We start from the raw sequence: 12,994 nt of genomic DNA, 5'->3' as shown, positions 1-12,994 counted from the left end.
CCAATCCTCCTTGCCTTGATTTTTAAAGCAGTTTAAAACAGAAAATTTTCTCCTTGTTTTGTGATTTAAAAGTTCTCCTGGTATACTTTAAATGTCCTATCAGCCAGAGGTCTCTCACCGTTGATTTCAGTAACTGATATAGGACTGGTTCCTCTCCCATTTTCCATCTCCATGGCCCAAACCAGCCTAACAATACTGCAGTAGTGGTGGAATCACAAAAATGCTGTTGTGTCATAGGCTTTCCTTTGGATTCACAGATTCTATTTAAGGCTGGTGGCCTGGGAACATCTTAAAATTCCATAATATGACATCTGTCGGTAGCTCCTTAAGGCACAAAGTCACCCCAAACAATTATCACTGCTCTTAACCACAGATTATTGTGGGCTGCCCATGCCAACAGGAGATATTACGGCAAGCTCTGAAAACATGAATTACCTTTTAGGATTGTTAGACTGGCAAGATCTAACTGAAGTTGTTAGACAAAGTTCTGGAAAACTGACCTGGGCTTGTGCTTTGTCTAGAGCCAAAGAAGGGCTTCAGGGAAAACCTTGCAATAGCAAATGACAGAACTTTCCCTGAGGTTCACAGATGTTCTCTAGAAATTCTAGAAGTACGCCAAGAACTAAATTTCATTTTTTGGGGCTTCTTATCAGCAAGCAGACGAAGATCAGGAATCAACACTAAACATGCGGCTTGATATAAATAACGTTTTCAAAGCCCCTCTGTTTGTCATTCTAATAATTGATTACAGCACCATTCTAATCCCCTCCCTCTCTTCCCAGATCCTGCTGAATTACTCTGATTCCCTCAGTGGCTGTGAATGTAGAGACTGAGGGATGCATGTATTAAATTCAGTCTTTAGCTACAAGTCTTCCAGGGGCGGGCATTTTGTTCCTCTGCTCATGAAATGGCCCGGAGATCACCTCTCTTAGTGACCATCTTTTTTGTCTTTTAAATATAAATACTATATTTGTACTTTCCTATTACAAATTTTGAATCTCACTGATGATAGCCGAGGTGCTAGTTTTTATTAATCATGAGGATGTCCCCTTATAATTTGCATGGATTAATAGCAGCAGCTAACATTTATGTAGTGCTTCTATGTTCGTGCCACCTTATATATTTATTATGGCTTTTAATCCTTAACACAGTCCTACGTAAAAGATTCTATGTTCACCTTCATATTGCACATGAGGATACTGAGGCCAAGTTCTCACAACAGCAAGTGAGGGCCAGGAGGTCCACCTTCAAAGCTCTCCTTCCTAACTACGGTATTGTAGTCATTCGACAGGTATTTGCTGAGTGTCTACTACATGATGGGGTTTACATTTTATTTCACAACTGTCATGTGGCTTTGTGATAATTGACCTAACCAATCTCTATTGCCGAATGTTTCAACTGTTTCTGACTTAGTATCCTTTTTTTAAAAAAAAATCACACTGTGAGGGACAGCATTCTGATTTATAAATCTAGATCCAAAATTTCTGCTTATTTCATTAGGAGAGTTTCCAAAAGTGGGAATTATAAAGTTCAAGGGTATGAACATTCATTCAAGTTCTTAATATATATTGCCAAATAACCCTCAGAAAGGGTGTAACAATTTACACTCCCATCAATTTCAGCAATTTCTGAGACAGTCCATTTCACCACACCCTCGCCAACATGGAATATTCTTTCTCTCTGTCTTTTTCATCCTATCTACCTGATAGGCCTCACGTTCAGAGCTCTGTAAAAACAAATACCACACGGACTTAGTTTACTTAGAGACAGTGAATATCACTAACTCAAAACAGTTGACGAATGATGATTTGTTTTAAAAGCACCTCACATTCCCTCATAATCCAATAGCAAAAGTCAATACTTCCTTCTTGGTGCATATACTATTTGTTAAGCTATCAGTTATTTCTGATAAATCATGCAAAGGGCTTATTGACACGTAATTCTCCATGAGGAGTGGCTCATCTACTTTCCCACACCTTATAACCAGGAGGGCTGTGGGAAGTTGGCTTCTTCATGCCTTAGCCCCTTGCGCATCCCCAATGGAACCCAAAACTATGCTGGAATGACCTTTGATCTGGCCCTTTTTTAGAGCCTCCCTTGCACTACCTCTCTTACTTAGATATGGCTTCTTTTTGGGGGATTTCCAAAGCACATTTTCTGTACTTTTGTCATGATACTTAACATATCTAGTCATGTTAAGTGTGCATTTTCCTTAGTTCTCTGACTAGAAAAATAAAGTTAGCAGCACCTACCATATAGCTCTGTTGAGGGATTAAATGAAACAGTGCACATAGCACATTTAGCACACGGCCTTGCACAGAAATACCCTCAGCAAATATTTGTTGAATGAAGGAGTGTATAGTCAGTGCACAATAAATCTTGGATGCCACTAATTGCTGGCAAGTATATGATTCAGCAATTCCTCTTTGGGCGTCTACTCAAAAAATTTGAAAATACTTATTCGTGAAGATATATGTGCCCCTGTGTTCGTTACAACATATTCACAACAGCCAAGACATGGAAACACCCAAGTGTCCTTTGATGGATAATTGGATAAAGAAAATGTGGTATATATATACACAATGGACTACTACACAGCCATTAAAAAGATGAAATACTGCCATTTGTGACAACATGACAGTATTATGTTACACGAAGTAAATCAGACTGAAAAGGACAAGAACCATGTGATTTCACTCATATGTGAGATATAAAACAAAAAGCAACAAATGAGCTAATAAAACAAACAAATAAACCAAACTTATGGATACAGACAACAGAATGGTGGCCATCAGATGGGACGGGGGTTAGCAGGAGGTCTGAGAGGGTAAAGGAGGTCAAATACAAGGTGACAGAAAGAGGCTAGACTTTGGGTGGCGAGCACACAATAGAATATGCAGATGTTGAATTATAAAGTTGTACATCTGAAATGTATGTAATTTTATTAGCCAAGATCACATCAATAAACTTAATGAAAAAGAGATTAATCAGAAGAACTGGTGAAAATGCATGACCTGAGGCCTCTCCTCCAGGAATTGTGATTCAATAAGTCTGCGGTCCAGGCCCAGGAATCAAGGTGACTCAGACAGAGGGTCTGGAGATGACACCGAACTTAGAGAATCTTGGTTACTTGTGAGCTCCATGGTGGCAAGGGATGATATGACGCTCTTCTCTAAATGACCCTGCACTTACCTATCCTCGTCCCTGACATGCAGTAATTGCTCCAGGACAGGTAACCTCGATTTCAGCTTTGTTGTGTGGAGGAGGCACGGTTTCCAGACCTATTAATACAAACCAGAGAACTGATGGTTCTAAAATGAGTCTTGTACGTCTCCAGTCATGATCTCAAAAATTTAGCCACCATTGTCTGGGTGCAGAATTTCCCCGAGTCTCCCATTCATCTATGGCTCCTCAGCAGTGCCATATTTTGAGCACTTTACTGTGTGCCAGGCACTTTATCTGATTTAATCCTCATGATATCTCCATGGGGGTAAAACTGAAGCTCAGAGAGTTTATCTGTCTAAATTTAGATAGCAAGTAAGTGACAGTGCCAGGTTCCAAACTAGGCATGAACCATCGCCAAATCTGAGCACCTTCCATACAGCTCACACCTGGGATGGACGAAAGGAACTGGGAGGTATCTCTCTTGGCTTGCTGGGGCAGGTGAGGTGTGGAACCCATTGTGTGTGTGTGTGTGTGTGTGTGTGTGTGTGTGTGGCCAGCAAATTCCTGATTACACGTAATTGCATAAAACAGAGGAGCTCTTTCCCTTGTAAGTAGATATTATAAATATAGGATATTAAATAACCCTGACTTCATCCCCAGCCAATCAGCCCCTGCCAGTTTGCACACTACATATGTACAGCATGACTCAAAGGACCCTCAGGCAGTGGGTGGGTTAAAAGTCAATCAAACAATAATAATTTTCATATGAGGACTCCCTGGCTTCCCAGTCGGCTGTTCAGTTAATTGTGAGTCATGAATTTCCTTTGTAAGGTGAGATCTACCATAAAGCATGGTTGGATAGAGGGAATACGTAATATCCACTATCTGATAAGAAACGTGTTATTAAAACATTACCTAATGATAGATTTACCTGATAATAATCCCTGGGATTAAACAAAAAAGGTAGGGGAGAGACTAGGGAGGGATTGCAGGGAACAGAAAGGTAAATAGAAATAAGCCATGGTTTGAAGGCAAATAAAGAAGGGGTTTGTCTGGAGCTGGATGTTGCAGTAATTCGTATTATAATAGTGAGAATGAGAATAGAGGAGAGAGAGAGAGAGAAAAGGAGAACTATGGATGAAAATTGGAAATTATTAATAATAATAATAACAAGCACCTTTTATTGTATTGTTAGTATATGGAGGCACTGGGCTAATTATCTTACATATCCTCATTTTTATTCTCATAAAAATCCTGGGAGTCACTCCCACTACTATCCCCATTTCTCAGATTCCAGCCAGTATGTATACCAAATTGTCTAGGTCACAGCCCCGGGAGACAGCATGTCTGAGTTTGCATCTCAGCTTCCTATTTACTAGCTGTGACACCATAATTATTCTTTGCCTCAGTCTTCTCATCTGTGAAATAGAGGTAATGGTACTTTCCGCCTCCTTATAGGATTGTTTAGAGGGCTAAAGAGGTTAATAAGTAAAGCACCTGTAAACTTAATAAATTCACCTACTCGTTCAAGCTGAAAAACCTGAGGTCAAAAGTTAAGTAACCTATCCAAGGTCACAGAACGATAAAGTGGCACAGCTGGGATTTGAACACAGATCTATCTGACTCCAGCCCCCTTGTGCCCTCAACCTTTCTGCATGGCTAATGGGAACAATAATAATGGGCACTAGAAAGACATAACAGAGTGTATTTTCTTAAGGCACATGATGCCAACACCCACCGTTTGAGTCAAACAACCCCAGATTTATGGACCATTTTATAACCATAGAGATCGTCTCCCCCAAAGACTGTAAACTGTTAGCTCTGTGACCCTCTCATTTTCCAGAGATATGTTTTCTTTGGTCTGCATAGTGTTGGTTGGTACAGAGCTATGAAAATATTTGAATAAGTTTCCTAACCTAAAAATTGTGAGACTTCACAAGAAAACCCAGATTTGTATCTTCTCTAGACAAGCTGGATGATCTGGACCTGGATCCCTACACGCAATAGTCAGTTATACGCAGCTGCCTCTGTGTCTATTCTCATCACTCCCTACTGTCTCTTGCATCTGGCCAACTTTACTCATTTATGTTCCCATGACAGCCCATCAAATATAGGACACCAGGACCCAAGCTCTCTGAACTTCCTTTCTTCAGACTTGATACCCTAGCTCAGTGAATTTTTCCAGAGCGTGGAGTCTTCATCCTCCTCCAGGGTTGCCCCTCTCTTCTGAAACTTTGCATTAATCCAAATCCCTCTGACAGAATGGGACTCTTAGAAAACCAAGCTCCTTGGGAAGGGTCTCACCAGCACCGAGTACCGGGGCATAGATGCCTCACATCTCTTGAGATCTTGAGATCTCCCAGCCCAGCTTCTCCTGTTGGACCAGTCTCACCAGGTCAATGAGGACCTCCATGTTGCTCTCCTATGCTTCCTGGTGACAAGGCAGCCCAGGTTGTCCCAGGACATCTGTCGGTCCCAAAGCCCAAACTGGGCACATGAGAAGCCTCTTGCCTGAATTATGTGGTTCTCTAGCTAGTAGGTCATGTTCTCTACCTGCCTCTGAAAGTTTGGAGATTTCTCCTCCACTACACAGGAAAGCCCACTTTGTTCAGGTGTGCCGAGATCACAGCAACACTCACTTAACTTGTATGATTGCAAACAGTGACTCCCCGCTAACCTCAGAGAGTGTGGCTTCCAGGAGCTCCAAACTCAACAGCTCAGCAATTCACCAGCTCCAAGAAACGTCACCTTTCTGTCAGGTTCTATGCTACTGTTGAGTCCCCAGTATCAGATGATGCTAACCTTGTTTCTAGCACCAGTTACTCTTATTTAGTCTTCGTAATCTGCTCACTATTCTTTGACATTGATATTAAAATCCCCATTTTACAGGTAGGAAAATGGAGGCTAAGCAAGGTTACTATCTTGTCCAATGATAATTCCAAAGCTCCATGTTCTTCCTGTCTAGCAAGTATAAAAATTCAGATCTATATAACGGAGGAAGGAGCATGATGAATGCGCTGTGAGACAGGAGGTAGTTCAAATGAGGGAAAGATGGTATCTGACTGAGAAGATCAGTAAGAATCCATAGAGGAGTAAACTGGAGCAGAGTCTTGAGAAATGAGGTGGGCCTTTATGGGGGAAGAGAAGATTATATATGGAAGCCATAGCAATATGAAGTCTCATGGGTGGGAAATCTTAAGAGATGTGATTTAGTTTACCTGGCCTGGGACATCTTCGCAGGAATGAAGAGACAGAAATGGCCATATTACAGGGATGCCTTGACTGCCACACAAAAGGGTTGGGACCGAGAGGTACTGGGGAACCCTGGACAGAGTTTAACAGTGACTAGCCATAATCATTAGCCCCAGAGAGAAACACTGTGAAAGAGCTTCCTCTTTGTTACTGAGTCCTCTTGCCATAGACAGGCTTTCGTGGGGGAGTTGAAGGAGGCAGTCCTAGGTAGTAGAAAACTCATCAGTAGAAGATGGATTCCAAGTGGAGCAAGACAGGTTCAGGTTGAGCATTATTCATGGATAAGTGGGCACTTGACCAGGGATGTGAAGGACAAATGAAGTGTCAGCACTCAGAGACGAGGGCAAAGGGCATCCCAGGTGGAGAAACCAATGTGAGCAAAGGGACAGAGGCAGGAATGTAGCAGGAGCATTTGGGGAACAAATGCTCTTCCTGAAATGGAAGGTGCGTGAGGGGGTTGGAGCGTGAAGTGGGTATAAGGTAGGAATGGTGTATTTTTGATACACGTCAAAATAAGAAGCCCTTATCTAACCAAAAAGGGAGGCCTGGAAGGATTTTGAGCAAGAGAGTGATAGTGATATCTAGGACAATAGTCTGCAGGATGGACAGAGGAGAGGGAAGGAGAGACTAGAGACAGATGCCAAGTAGAAAGTCAACCCAACACTGCAGGTGAAATACGATGAGCGTGTGAAGTAGGACAGTGGCAATGGGACCACAGTGGTCTTTCTACCTCAGGCATCAGGACTATGGTAGCCTGGTCATCAAAAGAACACATTTTTGTCATTATCATTGTCATTTTTCTTGTTGCTCTCCTCTCCCTCCTTTTCCTCCTCCTCCTCTCCCTCCTCTCCCTCCTCCTCCTCTCCCTCCTCTCCCTCCTCCTCTCCCTCCTCTCCCTCCTCTCCCTCCTCCTCTCCCTCCTCTCCCTCCTCCTCCTCTCCCTCCTCTTTCTCCTCCGCTTCTTCCTCCTCCTTCTTCCTCCTCTCCCTGTTGTTTTCCCCTTTTCTCCTCTTCTTCTATAATTATTTACATCTCAACAGTCCTTTCAGATTTTCTTTCACAATCATTTCCTCATGTGGGTGTTTTTGAATTTTGAATTTTTTCAACTCTGTAACAATTAAAATTGGACTGTGCTGGAAGTAACTGAAACCCCCAAATAACAGTAGACTTCTTTTTCTCTCCTGTCAATGTAGGCAGCACAGGCCTTGCAGGTGTGCTCCCAAATTGTCAGGCCCAGGCTCTTGCTATCTTACTGCTCTGCCATTCTCAGCTCATGGCTGCCACCTCATGATTCAAGATGGCTGCTCCAGCTTTCATCATTAGATCTGTTTCTCAGGCAAGAGAATGGGAGGAGAGGACACTTCCTGGAATTTGCACACTTCTCTCTGCTTACTTCTAATGAACAGATCTTAGTCACATTGCCATATGTAGGGGCTGGAGAGCCTGGAAAATAAAAATTATTCTAGGTCACCATTTGCTACAGTTGAGACCTACTAGTGTGGCAAAGAGGGAGCTACTCCTTGATGGCTCATTCAGAGGCCCTTGCAGAGGAAGTTGAGTCCATCTCTGGGGAAGCCATGCCCTAGCAAACATTTTCTCACCATTGCCTAGGCAGGCCTGTGCTGGGTGGTCTGTGGGGTGTGGAGAAGTGTTGAGTGTGATATCTACCGTGCAGATGCGAACGTGCTGACACACTACATAATCTCGGAGCTGGAAGGGATCTTGGGGACGGTCCAGTCCAGTCCTCTTTCCAATCCATCCTAGATGAATTGTCTTCAACTTCTGCTTGCACATCTCCAGAGTTGGAGGCTACATCTGAGGCCGACTCGTGAGTCACAATGCTCATTTCTTACACTGAATCATATTTGCTGCCCGGTGACTTCTACCCAAAAACTCTGGTTCGGCTAGGAAACAGGTCTTGCTTATTCCTCATTCTACTAAAAAACCCTTTTGGTATGTGAAGGCAGCTCTCACGTCTGTTTGTCCATCTGTTTGTCCACTGCTTTCCAACTAGTCTCTTCTGTTCTAGAGGGAGTGTGCCATATGGGTGAGCTGACATTCTTGGGAGTCATCAGGCCTGGCTCTGACACTTGCTAGCTGTGTCTTGAGCAACTGACATTTTCTGAGCCTTTCTTTCTCCGTTTGTTAAGTGAGGCTGATGTGACCCACTTCGTGAGGTTATTGTGAGGCTTAAATGAGCTAATGAATGCAAATCACAGAGCCTGCCACCAAATACAGCAGTTATTATCATTACTAGCATTTTATAATTAATAACAATAAGACATCTCTGGCTCCTCTTCCTTCCCAGGTAAGTTATGATGAAGTATTCGATAATAAAGGGGAAGAAACTTTTAACATTTTTGGGGAGGGAAAATTATCATTAAAATACCACCTACAATTGTGACCAGGAGCCACAATTTTGTCTGTTTTTACCAGTTTCACTGGATTGTTGTTGCTGTCCATAGAATCGCCTCATGGGGTCTCTGGTTTGCTGTCTCCCTTAGTAAACTGCCTCCTGGGAAGCTCCATCTGTTAGAATGGGCATTGGCATTCCTTGGCTGATTTGTTGTTGTTTTTGTTGTTAGCAGAAGCAGACAGAACACAAATACACAAACACGATGGAGAACTCAAAGATTGTCAGCATTGTAGGGGTAGAGGAGTCAGGGAGCGTGGGTCCCGATTGCCACCTTACCACCCATTGGCTCGGTGACCGGGGATAAGTCACAGTGCCCGTCTGGGCTTCTGACTTTGGACAGCCTGCTCAGCCACAGCAACCTGTGGCCACAGAAAGGATGTGCAATGGCCTGAATTCCCCTGTAATCTCTCTCTCCCCACCTAGGGCTGGTCCAGGTGGGCCCAGCATCTGGGTGGAGGCTGCGTGCGTGCCCAGGCAGCCTTGCATGGTCTGTGAGCCAAGCAGAGCCTGCCTGCTACCGGGGTGTGATTGTTCTTGTGATTTGGCAACACCCAGCAAACATGTCCCATCAGGGCTGAGCTAAAAATAGGCCCTGTGCTGTGGGGCCCAGGAAAATCAGCAGCCTAGCAAACATGAGGTTGGCCAACCAGGCAGAACCAAGGCCACCACCATCCCAGGGGCACAGTGGCCAAAGGGCGATGGTTTAGTTAATTTCTCCACATGCATCCTCTTTCCCTACCCTCCTCCCTAGTCCCCAGTCCCATCAGGGCCAGTGCCTTCCTCTCCTCCTTCCTCTTTTCTACTTCTGGTCAACTTTGGCAGACATACGTGGTATACTGGAAAGAGAGCTGGTGTGCAGGTATCAGTGGACTTGGGTTCAAATCCGGACTCTAGCATTTTCTAGTTGTCTGACTGAGCAGGTGATCCTTTTGAGCGTCAATTGCCTTGGGGATATAATGGTATTCCTTAGACCTACTTCTAGGGATTATTATAAATACTAAAAGCAACATGTGGCTAGAGCAGCGGTTCAAGAAATTTATCAGGCATCTGAATCACCTGAGTCAGACAGCTTTTAAAACCGAGATTGCTGGGCCTGTCCCCAAGTTTCTGACTCAGTGGGTCTGGACAGCATTGCCTTCCTAACAAGGTGCCAGGTGATGCTTATGCTGCTGACCCGAGGGGGTGGGCGAGGGGATCACCATGGGGTTAGAGCTTAAGTGTGTGAGTCCTGGAGTCCAACGACGAGGGTTTGCGTCCTGCTCGTGCCACCTCTAGTAGAGTGCTTTTGGACGTGTTCCTAAACCGTATCTGGAAAATGGGGGAATAATCACTCCTACGGTATAGTGTTGATGTGAGGATTAAGTGAGATAATTCACGGAAGGCACTTAACACAGGGCCTGGCAAACAGCAAACACCGAGTCAACGTTAGCCATTATGAGTGTCACAGAGTCTGCACCGAGTGCAATACAGGTTGGTTTTTCTCTCCCTTCCCGCAGTAGTTACTGTGGGCTCTGCTTGAATCTTTGCTACCACACTGAGCCCCCAGGGTCTTTGTGTTCTGGTGTTCTGAGCCTCTCCTCTCTGTGTGGAAGGCAGGCTCATGCTGGGAGGATTTGGGTTGGGGCACCAAGGAGTGAAGTGGCGCAGATTGCATGCCAAAGCTTAGAGATCACAGAAGAACCTGAAGCCTTCAGACGAAATGGGCTTACCCAGGGGGAGCCAGTCTAGAGGGATGGAAGTAAAAGTAGACCCAGGTGTCCTGACTTCCCAGCCAGGACACTTTCCATGACATCCTGACTGGTCCCTGGAGGCAGCCTGGCTGTCCTCGAGTGCACTTAGGGAAAAGCTGCCCCACGCCTGTGCCGTGCTGGGCTTTTGGGTTGTTTTTCCTCTGACTGTTTATGATTGAAGATGACATGGATGTAAACATCTAACATCTGAGTATAAATGATTATTTTCTTTTGTTTTGTTTTTTTTTTTCCTTTGGGCAAATGTCCTCAGAGTGGAATTACTAGGTCAAAAAGTACAGACAGTGATATAGCTAGAAGAAAACTAGACATAGCAACTCTTCCAGAGGAAGGATCTCATTTCCCAGAAACCTTAAGATGGAGATGTTGGTGTCTGAAACGAGTTAGGGAGTGGAAGGAGAGCCCGGAGCTGAATCTTCAAGTCTGCAATGAAGAAAAGGGAGTTCTCAACTAAGAGCGCAACACCTAGAAACCGCGGGCTATGTCCCCAAGAAATGGCATTTAGATTAGTGCTTCCTAAATATTCATGTGCATAGGATCGTGTTAATATGCAGAACCTGCTTCAGGGGTGGGGCCAGAGTCTGCATTTCTAATGAACTCCAGGTGATGCCGCATCTGTTTATCAAAGGACCACACTTCTGAGTAGCAAGTGTTCAGGTTACTCTGTCTTTGCTCATGCTATTCTTCTGCCTAACACACCATTCCCACCATTTTCCAGACCCACAGACTTCCCTGGAGTGACCTCAGCAGGCTCGGCAAGGGGCCTCTCTGCTCTGGTACCCCGTATCTAGGACTATCACAGCACTGACATGCTGTGTTAAGTCGTTCGCCCCTTTATCTTCCTGGAGGCATGGACCAGCTTATTTATCACTCTATTCCCAGCACCTAGTACAATGCCTATCGTGGTTTGGGCGTAATTATTATCACTGGGTCATGGGTGGGTGGATGGATAGATAGCTGGGTGGATAAATTAATAAATAACCGTGAGGAGAGGGGACTAGGAAGTAATGGGTTAGGGAAAGCATGGAACAATCAGATTTGGCCTTCTGATCACTATTGTCTAACTGGGGACATCTGAACCACACTCTACTGAAAACCCAGAGTCGGTGACCCACTTCTGATCCTTGCCAACTCTTTCTACACCCCCAACAGTGCAGACCCTGAACCAAGAATGAACTCAGATAAATGAATAAGATCCAGGAAGCTTAGAGGTCCCTCACAGGGTGGCTCTAATAAATACCAGAAAACAAAAAGCAGGTGTTGGCAATCTTTCTCCTGCCAAAAGAGTTATTTACACAAGTTTCCAAAGCAATCCCCTTCATCGCTTTTACATGGCTATTACACAGTTCTCTGTAGGGAAAGGTCTGGAGTTGGTTAGCTCAGTGGATTAGAGACTGAGTCCCTCAAAGCCAAGCGCAGTGGGAGCCTTTTCCCGTCCTCTGCTCCACGGCTGCAGGCTGACTGCCCAGTCCTGGCCAGTGTTGCCCACGATTCTGACGGGGCGCAATGATTCGAGAGTGAGCACAGGTCAGTGTGACTCCATCCCTCCTCCTTAAAATGAAATACAGGGCCATGAAGAAGAAGACACTTGAGCTTTGATATCAGACAACCCTAGGAACCAAACATGGATCCCTTATTCACTTACCAACTGGGTAATTTTTATTTTCTTTTTAATTTTATTTTGAAATAATTCTAAACTAACAGAAATGTTTCAGGAATAGTACAGGGAATTCCTGGGGACCCTTTGCTCAGATTCACCAATTTTTCACATTTTGCCACATTTTGTATCTCATTCTCTTTCTCTTTCAATTTTTTTGTTTCAGTCAGTCCTTCTGATTAAAGAGGACAAATGTTAATCCACACACACAAAATTACATTCTTAAACAAAAAATTTGAATAAAAAGTTATTCACAAGTCACTAAACTAAATAAATATAAAAGAACTATAAACTTTAAAATGATACTGTTTTTAAGTTTGTAGTAGTTATACTGCTAAGGTTATTAAAGCCGAAAACTGCACTAAGATTTTTGGGACACTTTAATGTTATATATTAATACACAATTTGTTTTTTGGAACCATTTGAAAGTAGATTGTTTATATCATGCCCCATACATTATGCCTCTTAGTACTTTCATGTGTGTTATCTAAGAACAAGGATATTTTCTTATATAACCTCAGTGTAGTTTCAGGAACTCTAAAATTCATAGAATACTTTTATGTACAGTCTGCATTCCAATTTTTTCAATTGCGCCAATGTCTTATATAGAGTATCTGGAGAAATTATGGGGTTCATTTATTTCTGTATTCAATGTTACATTTTTCCTTGTTGGTTTAATTTTGTTTTTTGAATATTTAGAACATTAACATACTTTCAAAGTCAAAACTATACAGAGATGTGTTCTTCCTCTCTAAT

General features: G+C 43.5%; 1 long non-coding RNA gene across 1 annotated transcript in view; it reads right to left on the bottom strand.

Moving 5' to 3' along the window:
* Positions 1-2,953: 2,953 nt before the first annotated feature.
* The window catches only part of LOC117027177 (uncharacterized), a 169,228-nt gene continuing 159,187 nt past the window's right edge, over positions 2,954-12,994 (bottom strand). The window contains exon 5 of the long non-coding RNA XR_004423877.1: positions 2,954-3,281. This is a non-coding gene — a long non-coding RNA (uncharacterized LOC117027177). The remainder of the gene's footprint in view (positions 3,282-12,994) is intronic.

Source organism: Rhinolophus ferrumequinum, chromosome 9 (assembly GCF_004115265.2).
Source record: "Rhinolophus ferrumequinum isolate MPI-CBG mRhiFer1 chromosome 9, mRhiFer1_v1.p, whole genome shotgun sequence".
NCBI classification, from domain to species: domain Eukaryota; kingdom Metazoa; phylum Chordata; class Mammalia; order Chiroptera; family Rhinolophidae; genus Rhinolophus; species Rhinolophus ferrumequinum.
This window is presented reverse-complemented; position numbering and strand designations above follow the sequence as displayed.